This window comes from Theropithecus gelada, chromosome X (genome assembly GCF_003255815.1).
Source record: "Theropithecus gelada isolate Dixy chromosome X, Tgel_1.0, whole genome shotgun sequence".
Taxonomy (NCBI): domain Eukaryota; kingdom Metazoa; phylum Chordata; class Mammalia; order Primates; family Cercopithecidae; genus Theropithecus; species Theropithecus gelada.
This window is the reverse complement of record NC_037689.1, coordinates 78,472,307-78,489,575: the sequence shown is the minus strand read 5'-3', so window position 1 is coordinate 78,489,575 and position 17,269 is coordinate 78,472,307. Positions and strand designations below refer to the sequence as shown.

The window sequence follows — 17,269 nt, the reverse complement described above, 5'->3', positions numbered from 1 at the left end:
AGGTGTTTCATTTTATTTTTTTCCAGCTGTTGCAAAATGAAGTGAGTTATTGATTTGATTCTGTGCTTAGTCGTCGTTGGTGTATAGCAGTGCTACTGATTTATGTATATTGACTTTATAACCTGAGACTTTACTGAATTCATTTATCAAACCTAGGAGATTTTTTGGAGGAGTCTTTGGGGTTTTCTTGGTATACAATCATTTTCTTGGTACACAATCGTATCAGCAAACAGAGATAGTTTGACTTCCTGTTTTCCAATTTGGGTGCCCTTTATTTCTTTCTCTTATCTGATTGTTCTGGCTAGTATTTCCAGTACTATGTTGAATAAAAGTGTTGAATGTGGGCATCCTTGTCGCATTCCTGTTGTCAGGGAATTATTTCAATTTTTCCTCATTCAGTATAGTGCTGGCTGTGGGATTTTTATATATGGCTTTTATTATCTTGAGGTACATCCCTTCTATGCCTAGTTTGTTGAGGGTTTTTATCATAAAGGGATGATAGAATTTATCAAATGCTTTTTCTGAATCTATTGACTTGCATGTGTTGAACCATCCCTGCATCCCTGGGACAAAACTCACTTGATCACGGTTAATTAACTTTTTAATGTGGAATTTGGTTAGCTAGTATTTTGTTGAGTATTTTTGCATCTGTGTTTGTCAGGGATATGGGTCTGTTGTTTTCTTCTTCTTATCATGTCCCTTCTTGGCTTTGGTATTGGGGATATACAGGCTTCATAGAATGAATTAGGGAATATTTGCTCTTTCTCAGTCTTTTGAAACAGTTTCAGTAACACCCAGTTCTTCAAATGTTGGGTAGAATTTGCATGTGAATCCATCTGGCTTTGGGCTTATTTTTGGCAAATTTTGTATTACTGATTCAATATCACCACTGCTTGCTATTGGTGTGTTCAGGATTTCTATTTCTGATTCAAGCTAGGAGGGTTGTATGTTTCCAGGAATCTATTGATTTTCTCTAGATATTCTAGTTTGAGTACGTAGAGGTGTTCATAGTAATCTCAAATGGATTTTTATACTTCTGTGCTATTGGTTGTAAGTCTTCACTTTCATTTTCAATTAAGCTTATTTGAATCTGTTCTCTTTGTTTCTGGGTTAATGTACCTAATAGTCTATTGATGTTGTCTTTTGAAAAAACAGTTTTCTGTTTCATTGATCTTTGGTATTGTGTTTTTTATTTTTTAGTTTTAATTCATTTAGTTCTGCTCTGATCTTTGTCATTTTTTTTTTCTTCTGCTAGCTTTGGGTTTGGTTTGTTCTTCTTTCTCTAGTTCCTTGAGATGTGTTGTTAGTTTGTCTATTTGTGAGATTTCAGACATTTCGATGTAGGCATTTAGTGCTGTAAACTTTTTTCTTAGCATGGCTTCTGCTTTATTTCAGGAGTTGTGATAAGTTGCATCACTGTTATCAGTAATTTCAAAGAATTTTAAAATTTACATCTTGATTTTATTACCCCCAAAATTATTCAGGAGCAGATTGTTCAATTTTCATGTATTTGTATAGTTTTCAGGGTTCCCTTGGTAATTGATTTCTAGTTTTATTCCACTGTGGTTTGAGAAGATACTCTAAATGATTTTGATTTTTAAAAATTTGTTGAGACTTATTTTGTGTCCTGTTGTATGCTCAGTCTTGGAGAATGTTCTGTGAGCTGATGAGAAGAAGGTATATTCTGCAGTAATTGATAGAATGTTCTGTAGATATCTGTGTAGTTCGTTTGTTCTAGAGTACAGTTTAAATTTAGTGTTTCTTTGTTGAATTTCTGCCATGATGATCTGTCTAGTGCTGTCAATGGAGTCTTAAAGTCACTCACTGTTATTGTGTTGCTGTCTACTGATTTCCCCAAGTCTAGTAGTAATAGTTTTATGAATCTGGGAGCTCCAGAGGTAGGTGCATACATATTTAGGATTGTAATATTTTCTTGTTGGATTGATTCTTTTATTATTATTATTACTGTTGCTGCTTTAAAATGTGCTTTATCTGATATAATAATAGGAATTACTGCTCACTTTTGGTTGTCTTTTGCATGAAATATCATTTTCCACCCCTTTACCTTGAGTCTATAAAAATCCTTACATGTTAGGTGTGTGTCTTGAAGACAGCATCAGTTTATGATTTCTTTTTTTTTTTTTTTCTTTTAAGATGGAGTCTCACTCTGTCGCCAGGCTGGAGTGCAGTGGTGCGATGTCGGATCACTGCAACCTTCACCTCCCGGGTTCAAGTGACTCTCCAACCTCAGCCTCCCATGCTCAGCTAACTTTTGTATTTTTAGTAGAGATCAATTTGTGATTTTTAAAATCCATTCTACCAATCTGTATCTTTTATGAGGAGCATTTAGATCATGTATATTCAACATTAATATTGAGATGTGAGGTACTATTCGAGTCATCATGTTGATTGTTACTTAGTTACATTGTTTTCTTCATTGTGTTATTCTTTCATAAGCCCTGTGAATTTTATGCATTCAGGAGGTTCTCTTCGGGTGCATATTGACCTTTTCTCTTACTCGTTAGAACTTTTAGCATTTCTTCTTTTTTTTTTTTTGGAGCAGGGGGACCAAGTCTCACTCTGTCACCCAGACTGGAGTGCAGTGGTGTGATCTCGGCTCACTGCAACCTCCACCTCCTGGGTTCAAGCGATTCTCCTGCCTCAGCCTCCTGAGTAGCTGGGATTACAGGTGCCCACCACCATGCCCAGCTAATTTTTGTATTTTTAATAGAGATGGGGTTTTGTCATATTGGCCAGGCTGGTCTTGAACTTCTGACCTCAGGTGACCCACCTGCCTTGGCCTCCCAAAGTGCTGGGATTATAGGTGTGACCCACCACACCTGGCCAGTATTTCTTTTTCTTTCTTTTTTCTTTATTTGGCTCTTTATTTCCATTTTAGTGATCATTCAGCATATGATAGAGCCATTATATTATTTATACAATAATGGCAATAACAATAATAATTCATTGTTTGCCAACATCTATCTTCAAGTCAAAATAGTAAGTTAGTGAGATACTCAATTTCTCTATAAATAGACCAGCCTAGTTTTGATAATGCATATAATGAAACATTTAATTATATATTATACTTTTTAAAGATTATTTAGAGTATTTTTTATTTCAATAGTTTTTGGGGAACAGGTGGTGTTTGTTTACATGCATATATTCTTTAGTGGTGATTTCTGAGATTTTGGTGTACCCATCACCAAGCAGTGTACACTGCACCCATTGTGTAGTCTTTTATTCTTCACCCACCTCCCAGCCTTCCCCTTGAGTACCCAGAGTCCAATATATTATTCTTATCTTTTTGTATCCTCATAGCTTAGCTCCCACTTATAAGTGAGAATTTAAAATGTTTGGGTTTCCATTCTTGAGTTACTTCATGCAGAATAATGGTCTCTAACTCTATCCAGGTTGCTGTGAATGCAATTATTTCATTTTCTTAGGGCTGAGAAGTATTCTATGGTGTATATATGTGTATATATATACATATTATCACATTTTCTTTATCCACTTGTGGGTTGATGGGCATTTATGCTGGATTCATAATTTTGCAACTGTGAGTTGTGCTACTATAAATATGTGTGTGCAAGTGTTTTTTTCATATGACTCCTTGTTCTCTGGGTAGATACTCCAGTAGTGGGATTGCTGGAGCAAATGGTAGATCTACTTTCTGTTCTTTAAGAAATCTCCATATTGTTTTCCATAGTGGTTGTAGTAGTTTACATTCCCACCAGCAGCGTAAAAGATTTCCCTTTTCACCATATTCATGCCAGCATCTTTTTTTTTAAATTTTTAAATTATGGCCATTCTTGCAAGAGTGAGGTGGTATCTCATTGTGTTTTTGATTTGCATTTCTCTGATAATTAGTGATTTTGAACATTTTTTTTCTTATGTTTGTTGGCCATTTGTATATCTTCTTTTGAGAATTATCTATTCATGTCCTTAGCTCACTTTTTGATGGGATTATTTGTTTTTTCTTGCTTATTTGTTTGAGTTCCTTGTAGATTCTGGATATTAGTTCCTTGTCAGATACATAGTTTACAAGTATTTTTTCCCACTTTGTGGGTTTTCTGTTTACTCTACTGATTATTTCTTCTGTGAAGAAGCTTTTTAGTTTAAGTCCAACCTATTTATTTTTGTTTTTGTTGCACTTGCTTTTGTGTTCTTGGTTATGAACTCTGCATAGGCCAATGTCTAGAAGAATTTTTCCGAAGTTATCTTCTAGAAGTCATCAAAATGTGTACATTTAAAATAAACCATACAATTTTACTAGTAAGAAAGCCTGTAGTTAAGTTTAATTGAAACTGAATTTCACAAGTTAATAATTTAAATCCTTAGACAAAGTTACAGAAAGTGCATCTTCTTGTTTTCCATCTTCATGCAATGTTAAATTTTTTTGGTGTTTATACCATTTAAAAAATAAAAACATCCTAATACTTAAGCAATATGTACATTTAAATTTTTGGTGGTGGTTTGTATTTTAAAAGAAATAGTTTTCTTAGGATTTGCCTCAGTTTCTGGTAGAAATGCTTACAGGAACTAGCTAATTAAAACTAAGAAAAGCACATTCAAAATACTGATTTACTTTGATAGCAAATGGTTGTTCTTTGAATACTAATGAAGATAGACAAGACCCATTAAGGTGAAGTGGGCTATTTCAAATATTCAACAGTTTATATAAATATTTATTATATATAAATATATATATATACACACACACACATACACATACACACACATACACTGGAGTGCAGTGGCCCAATCTCAGCTTACTGCAGCCTTTGCCTCCTGGGTTCAAGTGATTCTCCAGCTCAGCCTCCTGAGTAGCTGGACCACAGGTGTGCACCACTATGCGCAGATAATTTTTACATTTTTAGTAGACTAGGTTTCCACGTTGGCCAGGCTGGTCTCGAACTCCTGACCTCAAGTGATCTGCCCACCTTGGCCTCCCAAAGTGTTGGGATTACAGGTGTGACCCACCACGCCCAACCCTAGTTTACAAAAATATTTAAAAAGGTTTTTAAGAGCTAAGCATCTGTATCCACTGACAGCAATGCAATACCTAGTTTATGATGACTTAAAACAAATACCCATAAGGAAAAAAAGCTTTATTTTATCTAAATTTACTTTCAGTCAATAGTTAAGTAGATTATTCCTCCCAGTACTATACTCCCTGTCTCTATAAGGCTGTTCTTGGGAGCCAGACAGTTTAGGTAATAAGGTAGTCAAGAGGGTAACTGCTTGTAGTTATAAATCGACAGTAACTTTCTGCTTTTCTCTTAATGTGCTGATAGTTGTGTCTAAAAAATGCAATTCTTAAAAAGGTATCATTTCTGATTTTGTTGTCATCTGTAACCTGTGGAAACTAATCACATGAAACTACAATATTAGCAAATTTATTGAAATCCGTATAGAAAACATAAATTATCACTAATTTCAAACTCTGATTTATTAGTGTGTCACTGAATCTTTTAAAAAATGAAAAAGAAAACGAAAAGCAGCTCCAAAGATAGTCTTATACCATTCTTTAAAAAGGAAACTGTTTCATTTAACTTTATACCCACCCCACACTGCAGTTTCAAAACAGAATATTTAATAGTCATGGTCATGAGCATTACACCAAGATGAGGTTTTCTATTTTGCTCCCATAGCTTCTGGTTAACAGAAAACACATGCTTCTTTTATTGAAGGAGTTTGGTCCAGCTGATGTTAATGTATTTCTTCCAATATATTTTATCCTCATCTTTGCTTCTGGAGGCATTGCCTCAGGTTGACTACCTTCATTTTCATTAAAACCTGCTGCTACCAAAAGAATTTTTGAAGCAAGAGTTGGAACAGGTTCTTTAGGCTTACTTAGTCCAAGTTTGATGGATATGGCTGATGCTTTCTTTGTCATCTGACTACCTGTGGCAGATCTAAACTTGATCTTTGTAGGCTTTGTTGGGAGGACTGCAGCTTCTCTTTCAGCTGACGGATTCTCAGTGCTGTGACCAGAACTTTTCCCTCCATTACTGGAATAAACAGCCTTAGTTTTCACAGGTTTTTTCACTTCTTCTTCAGGTCTTCCAATGGCTCCAGCTCACTGCAACTTTTCAGCCTTCTCCCACCTTCCTATCTGCCATTTTCCCTGCTATGGCCTACCCTGCAGCCAAGCCAGGCTCTTTCAGAGTTTTTGATGTAGGCGTTTAATGCTATGAAGGTTCCCCTTAGCACCACTTTTGCTGTATCTCAGATATTTTGATAGGTTGTGTCACTATTATTCCATTCAAAGGATTTTTAAATTTCTATCTTGATTTTATTGTTGACCCAAAGATTATTCAGGAGTAGATTATTTAATTTCCACATATTTGTATAGTTTTGAGTATTCCTTTTTGTATTGGCTTCCAATTTTTTTCCACTGTGGTCAGCAAGAGTACTGGTATAATTTTGATACTCTTAAATTTATTGAAACTTTTTTGTTGCCTATCCTATGGTCTATCTTGGAAAATGTTCCATGTTCTGATAAAAAGATTATATATTCTGCAGTTGTTGGGTAGAATGTTCTGTAAATATCTGTTAAGTTGATTTGTTCTAAGGGTATAGTTTAAGTCAATTGTTTCTTATTTGACTTTCTGTCTTGATGACCTGTCTAGTGCTGTCAGTGGAGTATGTTTCCCACTATTACTGTGTTGCCATCTGTCTCATTTCTTAGGCCTAGTAGTAATTGTTTTATTGTTTTTAAAAATTATTTTATAAATTTGGGAGCTCCAGTGTTAGGTGCATATATATTGTGATATTTTCCTGTTGGCTAATTCTTTTGTCATTATATAATGTCTCTCTTTGTCTTTTTAAACTGTTGAGGCTTGGTCTGTTATAAGAATAGCTACTCCTGCTTGCTTTTGGTTTTCATTTGCATTGAATATCTCTTTCCACCCCTTTACCTTATGTTTATGTGAGGCCATATGTGTTAGGTGAGATTCTTGAAGATAGCAGATACTTAGTTGGTGAAATTTTATGCATTATGCCATTCTTTATCTTCTAAGCGAAGCATTCAGGCAACTTACATTTAACATTAGTATTGAGATGTGAGGTACCATTCTATTTATCGTGCTACTTGTTGCCTGAATATCTTTTTTTCCTTGTGTAATGGTTTATAGGCCCTGTGAGATTTATGCTTTAAGGAGGTTCTGTTTTGGTGTATTTCAAGGTTTTGTTTCAAGATTTAGAACTCTGTTTAGCATTTCTTGTAGTGCTGGCTTGGTAGTGGCAAATTCTCTAAACATTTGTTTGTCTGAGAAAGACTTTTTCTCTTCTGTATTAGTATGTTTACACACTGCTATAAAGGACTACTGGAGACGGGGTAATTTATAAAGAAAAGTGGTTTAATTGACTCACAATTTCACATGCCTATGGGATCCTTATGAAACTTACAACTACAGCAGAAGATGAAGCAGAAGCAAGGCATGTCTTACATGGTGGCAGGAGAGAGAAGGAAATGGGGAAAGTGCCACACTTTAAAACCATCAGACGGTGTGAGAACTCACTATCAAAAGAACAGCATGGGGGAAATTCATTCCCATGATCTTGCACCCCCTGAAGCGATGGCCCTAGCTGTATTTTGGCCTCTTTTAGTCACAGTTGGAGCTGGAGCTGCTAGGACGCAGGGTACCATGTCCCAAGGCTGCCCATAGAAGCTGGACACTAGGCCTGGCCCACTAACCCATTTCTTCCTCCTAGATCTCCAGGTCTGTGGCCTGTGATGGGAGGGTCTGCCTTGAACGACTGACCCTGGAGACATTTTCCCCATTGTCTTGGCTATTAACATTCAGCTTCTCTTTACTTATGCAAATTTCTGCAGCTGGCTGGAATTTCTTTCTAGAAAATGGGTTTTTCTTTTCTACCACAAGGTCAGACTGGAAAATTTTTAAACTTTTACATTCTACTTTCCTTTTAAACGTAAGTTCCTATTTCAGACCATCTCTTTGTAAATGCATATGACTGTACACTGTTAGGAGCAGCAGGGCAATATTTTGAATGCTTTGTTGCTTAGAAATTTTTTACTCCAGATACTCTAAATAACCTCTTTCAAGTTCAAAGTTCCACAGATATTTGGGGAAGGGGCACAATGCCACCAGTCTTTTTTCATAACAAGAGCGACCTTTGCTTAAATTTCCAGTGAGTTTTTATCTTTATCTGAGACCACCTCAGCCTGGATTTCATTGTTTATATCACTATCAGTATTTTGGTCACAACCATTCAACACGTCTCTAGGAAGTTCCAAACTTTCCCACATCTTCCTGTATTCATCTGAGCTTTTCAAACTGTTTCAACCTCTGCCTGTTACCCAGTTACCAAGTCACCTCCGCATTTTCATGTATCTTTATAGCAGTGCTCCACTCTTCTGGTACAGAATTCCTGTATCAGTCAATTTTCACACTGCTATAATGAACTACCTGAGACTGGGTAATTTATAAAGAAAATACTTTTAATTGATTCACAGTTCTGCATGCCTGGGGAGGCCTCAGAAATCTTAACAATCATGGCATAAGGTAAAGGGTAAGCAACGTGTATATTACGTGACAGAATGAGAGAGAGCACGAGGCGGGGATGTGCCACACTTTTAAACCATCAGATCTTGTGAGAACTCACCCACTATCACAAGAACAGCATGGGGGAAATCTACCTTCATGATTTAATAACCTCCCACCTGGTCCCTCCCCTGACATATGGGGATTAAAATTCAACATGAGATTTGAGTGGAGACACAGAGCCCAACCATACCACCTTCACTTATGAAACTTAGTTTTGCTGGATACAAAATTCTTGGCTGATAATTACTTTGTTTAAGAAAGCTAGAGATAGGACCCAATCCTTTCTGGCTTCTAGGGTTTCTGCTGACAAATCTGTAGTTAATCTGACAGATTTTCTTTTATAGGTTACCTGATGCGTTTGTCTCACTGCTCTTAATATGCTTTCCTTCATCTTGACTTTAGATAACCTGATGACTATGTTCCTAGGTGATAATATTTTTGCAATAAATTTTCCAGGTGTTCTTTGGGCTTCTTATATTTGGATGTCTAGATCTCTAGCACGACGAGGGAAGTTTTCCTTGATTATTCCCTGAAATAAGTTTTCCAAACTTTTAGATTTCTTTTCTTTCTCAGGAAGAACAGTGGTTCTTATGTTTGATCATTTAACATAATTCCAAATTTCTTGGAGGTTTTATTCATTTTTAATTTTTTTCTTTGTCTTTGATAGGTTGGATTAATTCAGACACCTTTTATTTGAGCTGTGAAGTTCTTTCTTCTATTTGTTTAATTCTATTTTTTAACATTTTCAGTGTATTTTGCATTTCTCTAAGTGTGTCTTTCATTTCCAGAAGTTGTGATTATCTTGTCTTTATGATAGCCGTTTCTCTGGAGGCTTTTTTATCCATATCCTGTATTTTTAAAAAATTTCTTTAAGTTGTTTTTCACTTTTCTCTAGTGCCTTCTTGAGTAGCTTAATAATCATCCTTCTGAATTCTTTGGCAATTCAGATTTTATTTTCCCTTGGTTGGGATCCATTGCTGGAGAGCTAGTGTGATCTCTTGGTGTTGTTATAGAAACTGGTTTTGTCATATTACCAGAATTACTTTTCTGGTCTCTTCTCATTTGGGTAGACTGTTTTGGTTGAAAAATCTGGAACTCAAGGGATGCTGTTCAGATTTTTTTGTCCCATGGGGTGATCTTTGATGTGGTACTCTCCCCCTTCACCTGGGAAAGGACTTCCTGAGAGCCAGACTGCAGTAATTGTGATTGCCCTCCTGGGTCTAAACACCCAGTGGGGCTGCCTGACTTTTGGCTGATGCTGAGGAATGTCTACAAAAGAAACTTTTCACAAGCAGAAAGTTCTGGAACTCAAAGCCTGCTGTCTGGATTCTTTTGTCCCACAGGGTACTTTCTTGATGTGGTACACTCTCCCCTCCCCTAGGAGTAAGAGTCCCTGAGGGACAACCTACTGTGAATCATGCTGCTCTTCTGGGCCCAGCCACCTCGTGGAACTGCCACACTCCAGGATGGTGCTGGGGCATGTCTGTAAGGGATCCAGTGATGTGACATTTCCTCAAGTCTCCTAGCAGCAGGTATCAGCACCAACTCTCACTCTCCTGCCACCGCCATCAGTTAGATTTCCTTGGTTATAAATAGCCTTAGTGTGTTGGCTTTCTCAAGTGTCAGTTGTAGTAGTAATGAACTAGTCATGTGGACAGACTCAAGACATCCTGGTTAACCAGGGTGCTGCAGGCAATGGTGATAGCTGAGGTCTTGCACAAGTTTTCTTGTTCCTGGGCACCGTGTTACTTTGCTTAAGTATTCTGTATTGGACCATATTGATTGGCCTCTGGCCAGGAGGTGGTGCTTGTAAGAGAGCACCAGCTGCAGTGGTGGCAGTGGGAATTGTGCCTGCCTTATATTACCCACGGAAGGTAATCTGGTGTCTCAGGCAATGAGCAGGGTCATAGAGCTCCCAAAAGTTTCTGTGTTTTGTGTTAAGCTACCAGGGCAGATGGAAGGGCAAAGCCACATGGGGGTGAGTCAGGCAAGTCTGCACTCTGACTCCCCATGTGCAGGTGTAAGCAGCAGCCCCAGTGGGGATCAGATGACAGTTATCTGGTCACTGATGTAATGTTCCATGGAGGAGTACAGCTGCCTCCACTGCATGGAAGAATCTGCATTTAGGGAAGGGAGTAGCAGGCAGCAGTAAGCCCCACCCAGCTCCGACACAATTGGCAAGGCATGTCTCACACACCACACTGTTCCACTAGAAGCGGCAAGATAGATTCTAGGCAGTCTACACTCAGAACTCAAAACTGCTCCCAGGCCATAAGTCTTCTCCCTCGAGACAGAAACCATGGCTTTCAGGCTAGGGCCCACCCACTCCACACTTGCACATGTGGCTACAGCACTCTTCCTCCTTACCCCTCGGTTCTGGTGAAGCAGGATTATCCCCACTTGAGATTATATTATGAATCTCAATTGGGAGCTTCTATCAACCTGGAACTGCCACCTGAGTTATCCAGCTGACTTCTACAAGATCCCCTATGAGGTAGGATCAGGAATGGCTTCCCTCCATTCTTGCTGGAGTCTGGCAGTACATGCAAAGTACATGCTGATGCTGCTCCTCTTCATGTACTCTCACCGCTCACAGCTCCAGCACTGGATAGGGTTAAGGCCTTCCACTGTGGGCTGCTTGCCAGGTTCCCTAGTGGAGAGTATATCCTGGAGGCAGCCCCTCCCCTTATTGCACTCTGAGGACTTAACAGCTTTTTGCCTGGCTCACGGTGTAGGCTGCAGCCCGCTGCTTCTTTCAAAGGATCTGTGGTTTCTTTCTGTTTTCCTGTTAAGTTCCTGTGTTGCTTCTTGGAAAAAAAAGTTCACAGCTTGTTGCTACATAACCATGTTGGTTGGCCTCCAGCCAGGATGTGGTGCTTGTAAGAGAGCACCAGCTGCAGTGGTAGCGGTGGGAATTGTGCCTGCCTTATATTACTCAGGGAAGGTAATCTGGTGTCTCAGGCAATGAGCAGGGCCATAGAGCTCCCAAAAGTTCTGTGTTTTGTGTTAAACTACCAGGGCAGGTGGAAGGGCAAAGCCAAGTGGGGGCTGACAGGGTTTTGTGAGGGTTATCCATGTAGTTCATTCTTTTTCATGGCTGAATAATATTTAATTGTATGGATATACTACATTTTGTTGTAGTTGGTAGACATGTGGGTTGTTTCTACTTTTTGGCTATGTACATTGTGTGTACGTCTTTTGTGTGAACATGTTTTCCTTTTCTTTTTTTTCTTTTGAGGTGGAGTCTTGCTCTGTCACCTAGGCTGGAGTGCAGTGGCACAATCTCAGCTCACTGCAACCTCCACCTCCCTGGTTCAAGCAGTTCTCCTGCCTCAGCCTCCTGAGTAGCTGGGATTATAGGCACACACCATCACGCTGGGCTAATGTTTTTGTATTTTTAGTAGAAATGGGGTTTCACCATGTTGGCCAGACTGTTACTGAACTCCTGACCTCTGGCAATCTACATACCTCAGCCTCCCAAAGTGCTGGGATTACAGATGTAAGCCACTGCACCTGGCCAGTATCCCTTTTCTACAGCCGTATTAAAACAGGTACAAACATTTATTTTCCGATTTAGTTTTCCTTTCTGTGCATATCAAAGTTGTACTCTTCAGACCAACAAGCTAACTTGAGGCAAATTACATAGCTTTCCATATACCCTTTTTTCCTCAGGTGCTAATCAAAGGCTCTGAAAATGGATACTGCTGTAGTAATGTCTGCTTTATTCTTAAAGTGCTTCTATTACTAGATGTAAAGATTTGATGTTAACAAAAGGGTTTTAATATGTAAATATGAATGAATGCCTTTAGTTTACCCGTTTGTCTATTATTATTAGTCTGTTTTCATTTATGCTTCATAGAGGTGGATCCTTTCATGATCTTGAATACATTTCACTAGATATTGTTGCATTTTAAGAATGAAAATACAGCTGTTTTCTGTCTTAGATTAATCCTGCTGCTGCTATGAGAAACTGAAAATCAAGAATGTGATGCACTTTTTACATTACTATATACCATACATATACCATAGCTTGCTTTGATGCCTTTCCTGTAGCACAGCCACTAACAAGAGTGAGTGAATTATAAATTCTCTTTGGGAAGGAATCAGTGCAACTAACTAATTATTAGCTGGTATTGGCCTATGAAGGACAATAACTTAGAAACACAAGAATTCTGTTAATAGTACACTTTTTGGCCTTAAATGTCTTCTACTACTGAAAATAGTTTAAATCTTAGCTTTGTTTCTATTACTCCCTCTCTCTGCCTCAGCAAGGGGAGTTGGGAAGAATGGCGTAAAGGACATAGTGTCATTGATTTGTTGCTGAACTTTTAGAAAACATTAATCTATGTATGCTGGGGACTTATATTTTGTTTGTATATAGAGGAGAAATAATGCTGCCCTGAACCAATCACATTTAGTATAAATCACGTCAATCAAAACCTGGCAGAGACACAACAAAAACGAAAATTTCAGGCCAGTATCCTTGATGAACATCAATGTGAAACTCTTCAATAAAATACTGGCAAACCGAATCCAGCAGCACATCAAAAAGCTTATCCACCACAATCAAGTCAGCTTCATGTCTGGGATGCAAGGCTGGTTCAACATATGCAAATCCATAAATGTAATCCATCACATAAACAGAACCAATGACAAAAACCACAAGATTATCTCAGTAGATGCAGAAAAGGCCTTCCATAACATTCAATACCCCTTCATGCTAAAAACTCTCAATAAATTCGATATTGATGGAATGTGTCTCAAAATAAAAAGAGCTATTTATGACAAACACACAGCCAATATCATAATGAATGGGCAAAAGCTGGAAGCATTCCCTTTGAAAACCAGCACAAGACAAGAATGCCCTCTCTCACCACTCCTATTCAACGTAGTATTAGAAGTTCTGGCCAGGGCAATTAGACAAGACAAAGAAATGAAGGGTATTCAAATAGGAAGAGAGGAAGTCAGATAGTCTCTGTTTGAAGATGACATGACTGTATATTTATAAAACCCCATCGTCTCACTGCAAATCTCCTTAAACTGATAAGCAACTTCAGCAAAGTCTCAGGATACAAAATCAATGTGCAAAAATCACAAGCATTCCTATACACAAATAACAGACAAATGGAGAGCCAAATCATGAGTGAGCTCCCATTCACAATTGCTACAAAGACAATAAAATACCTAGGAATACAACTTACAAGGGATGTGAAAGACCTCCTCAAGGAGAACTACAAACCACTGATCAAGGAAATAAACAAGAAAGGACACAAACAAATGGAAAAACATTCCATGCTCATGAATAGGAAGAATCAATATCATGAAAATGGCCATACTGTCCAAAGTAATTTATAGGTTCAGTGCTATCCCCATCAAGCTACCATTGACTTTCTTCACAGAATTACAACAACAACAACAAAAAACCAAAAAAACCACAACTACTTTAAATTTCATATGGAACCAAAAAAGAGCCCGTATAGCTAAGACAATCCTAAGCAAGAAGAACAAAGCTGGAGGCATCACGCTACCTGACTTCAAACTATACTACAAGGCTACAGTAACCAAAACATCATGGTACTGCTACCAAAACAGATATATAGACCAATGGAACAGAAGAGAGGCCTCAGAAATAATGCCACACATCTACAACCATCTGATCTTTGACAGACTTGACAAAAACAAGCAATGGGGAAATGATTCCCTATGGTCTTGGGAAAACTGGCTAGCCATATGCAGAAAACTGAAACTGGACCTCTTCCTTACACCTTTTACAAAAATTAACTCAAGATGGATTAAAGACTAAAATGGATGACCTACAACCATAAGAACCCTAGAAGAAAACCTAGGCAATACCATTCAGGACATAGGCATGGGCGAAGACTTCATGACTAAAACACCAAAAGCAATGACTAAAGCCAAAGCTGACAAATGGGATCTGATTAAAGAGCTTCTGCACAGTGAAAGAAACTGTCATCAGAGCGCACAGGCAACCTATAGAATGGAAGAAAATTTTGTAATCTGTCCATGTGACAAAAGGCTGATATTCAGGATCTACAAAGAATAGACACTTCTCAAAAGAAGACATTTATGCAGCCAAGAAACATATGAAAAAAAGCTCATCATCACTGGTCATTAGAGAAATGCAAATCAAAACCACAATGAGATACCATCTCACGCCAGTTAGAATGGTGATTATTAAAAAGCCAGGAAACATCAGATGCTTGAGAGAATGTGGAGAAATAGGAACACTTTTACACCATTGGTGGGAGTTTAAATTAGTTCAATCATTGTGGAAGACAGTGTGGCAATTCCTCAAGGATCTAGAACCAGAAATACCATTTGACCCAGCAATCCCATTACTGGGTATATACCCAAAGGTTTATAAATCATGCTACTATAAAGACACATGCACACGTATGTTTATTGTGGCACTATTCACAGTAGCAAAGACTTGGAACAAACCCAAATGCCCATCAATGATAGACTGGATAAAGAAAACGTGGCACATACACACCATGGAATACTATGCAGCCATAAAAAAGATGAGTTCATCTCTTTTGCAGGGACATGGATGCAGCTGGAAACCATCATTCTCAGCAAACTAACACAAGAACAGAAAACCAAACACTGCATGTTCTCACTCATAAGTGGGAGTTGAACAATGAGAACACATGGACACAGGGAGGGGAACATCACACACCAGTGCCTGTCAAGGGGGTGGGGGGCTAGGGGAGGGATAGCATTAGGAGAAATATCTAATGTAGATGATGGGTTGATGGGTGCAACAAACTGCCATGGCACATATATACCTATGTAACAAACCTGCACATTCTGCACATGTATCCCAAAACTTAACAGTATAATAAAAATATTTTAAAAATTAAATTATTGAAAAAATAACTCCAACTATTCTGTTTCTCTTATATATTTTTATTTAGCAAAGGAAAACTTTAGTAAGAATGCTACATGATAAGAAGAAAAATCATTTCTCAAGCACATACCGAAACTTGAAGGTAATTGAACCCAAAATAATGGGTGGGAAACACCAAATGAGGTGAAGGAATATGAGAAAGATGTGTGGGTCCAAGCTATCTGGTTATATTTTGATGTTGCCAATATTGCAAAGTCAAAATTTTAATTTTCTTATTTAATGTATTTGTTGGCCAGAGAGCTATTTTTGTATCAATGTGCCTTGCACGTACATTAAAAAAAATTTTGAAAGGCCATGTAGTAATGCCTGAGATAGTTGATGGTTCTTACCACCTCACTAATTTTTATGCAGTATGAAATGCTCATTCCATTGTCCAACTGATGTTCTCTATTTATAGATCTTGTCACACTGGAACTATTTTATAAGCTGGGGAAGTGATTTACTGTTTTTGTTGTATATTTTTTGTTCTTAGTCTGTTAGTGGCTGTTCTGTAGTGGGAAATAGTAAAAGGATTCTTCACTCCCTTTTCTTTTTCCCCCAGCACCTTCTTCAAGTAATGTGATGACACCATTTCTTGTGTGCTTTGAAAAAAGTTTCAGCTTGTTGCCTCCTTTAGTGTTTTAAAGAAGTGTTATACAAAGCATTGTTTGCAGAATGTAGGGAGAAAATGGAGTCCACTTTAATTTGGAATTCTTTGTGAGCTATGATACAAGTTATCAGCTCTGTCTAACTTTAAAAATTTTGTTATTAAAAGCACCTTGCTTAGAATATTTTAAATATTTATGTCTACAACAATTTTCTCAAAATAATAAACTGTGCAATTCTTGTCATTAAAAAAAGATCTGAATTCTCCCTAATGTGACTTGTTAGTTTCTCTGTGTATTTCCTGCTAGTGTAAATGTGAAAGCTTTGCTTGCATTATGTTTTAGAAATGCATTTTGCACACTCTAATTTTGCCGAAGCTCCATGAAAAGGTTAGATCTAAGTAGATAAATAAAGCTATGCACATGTTTTGAAAGTTTAATTTGTGAGTCATTACCAAAAGTGGCCTATTTGTCCTTATTAGTTTGCTGTTCTTAGCTTTACTATCTTTGGAAACTTGGCTCAAAGTTATATAGTTCTAGGCTAGCTCATCAGTGGAACTAGGAGAGAGGAAAACTGGCACGTATTTTAATAAAGTTCAATTTGAATGAAAAAATAGTATACAGTATAGTATTGTTAACAATGCTGTACGTTAGATCTCCAAAACTTATTCATCTCAGATAAATAAAACTTTGTACACTTTGACCATTTCCCCATTTCCCACTGCACGCCTGCTACTCCCCACCCCCGCCCCGACCCCACCAAGTCCCCTGGAAATCACCATTCTACTTTTTGCTTCTATGAGTTTGACTATTTTTAGATTCAACATATAAGTGATTATGCAATATTTGTTGTTTTGACCCTGGCTTATTTCACTTAGCATGTTGTACGGGTTCATCCATGTTGTTGGAAATGGCAGGATTTTCTTCTTTATAAGGCTGAGCATATTTCTACTATACACACATATACTCACACACACAATACATATATATGTATACACACACACACAAACACACATACACACCCTACATTTTTTAAATCCATTCATCTGTTATGGGCATGTATATTGTTTTCATATCTTGACTGTTGTGAATAATGTTGCAGTGAGCATAGGATTGCAGATATCTCTTCGAGGTGCTGATTTAACTTCCTTTGAGTATATACCCAGAAGAGGGATTGCTGG

The 17,269-nt window shown here is 37.8% G+C and overlaps 1 pseudogene; it reads right to left on the bottom strand.

Annotated features, from left to right (window-relative positions):
- Positions 1-5,474: 5,474 nt before the first annotated feature.
- LOC112615180 lies at positions 5,475-15,869 on the bottom strand (annotated as a pseudogene).
- Positions 15,870-17,269: the final 1,400 nt, after the last annotated feature.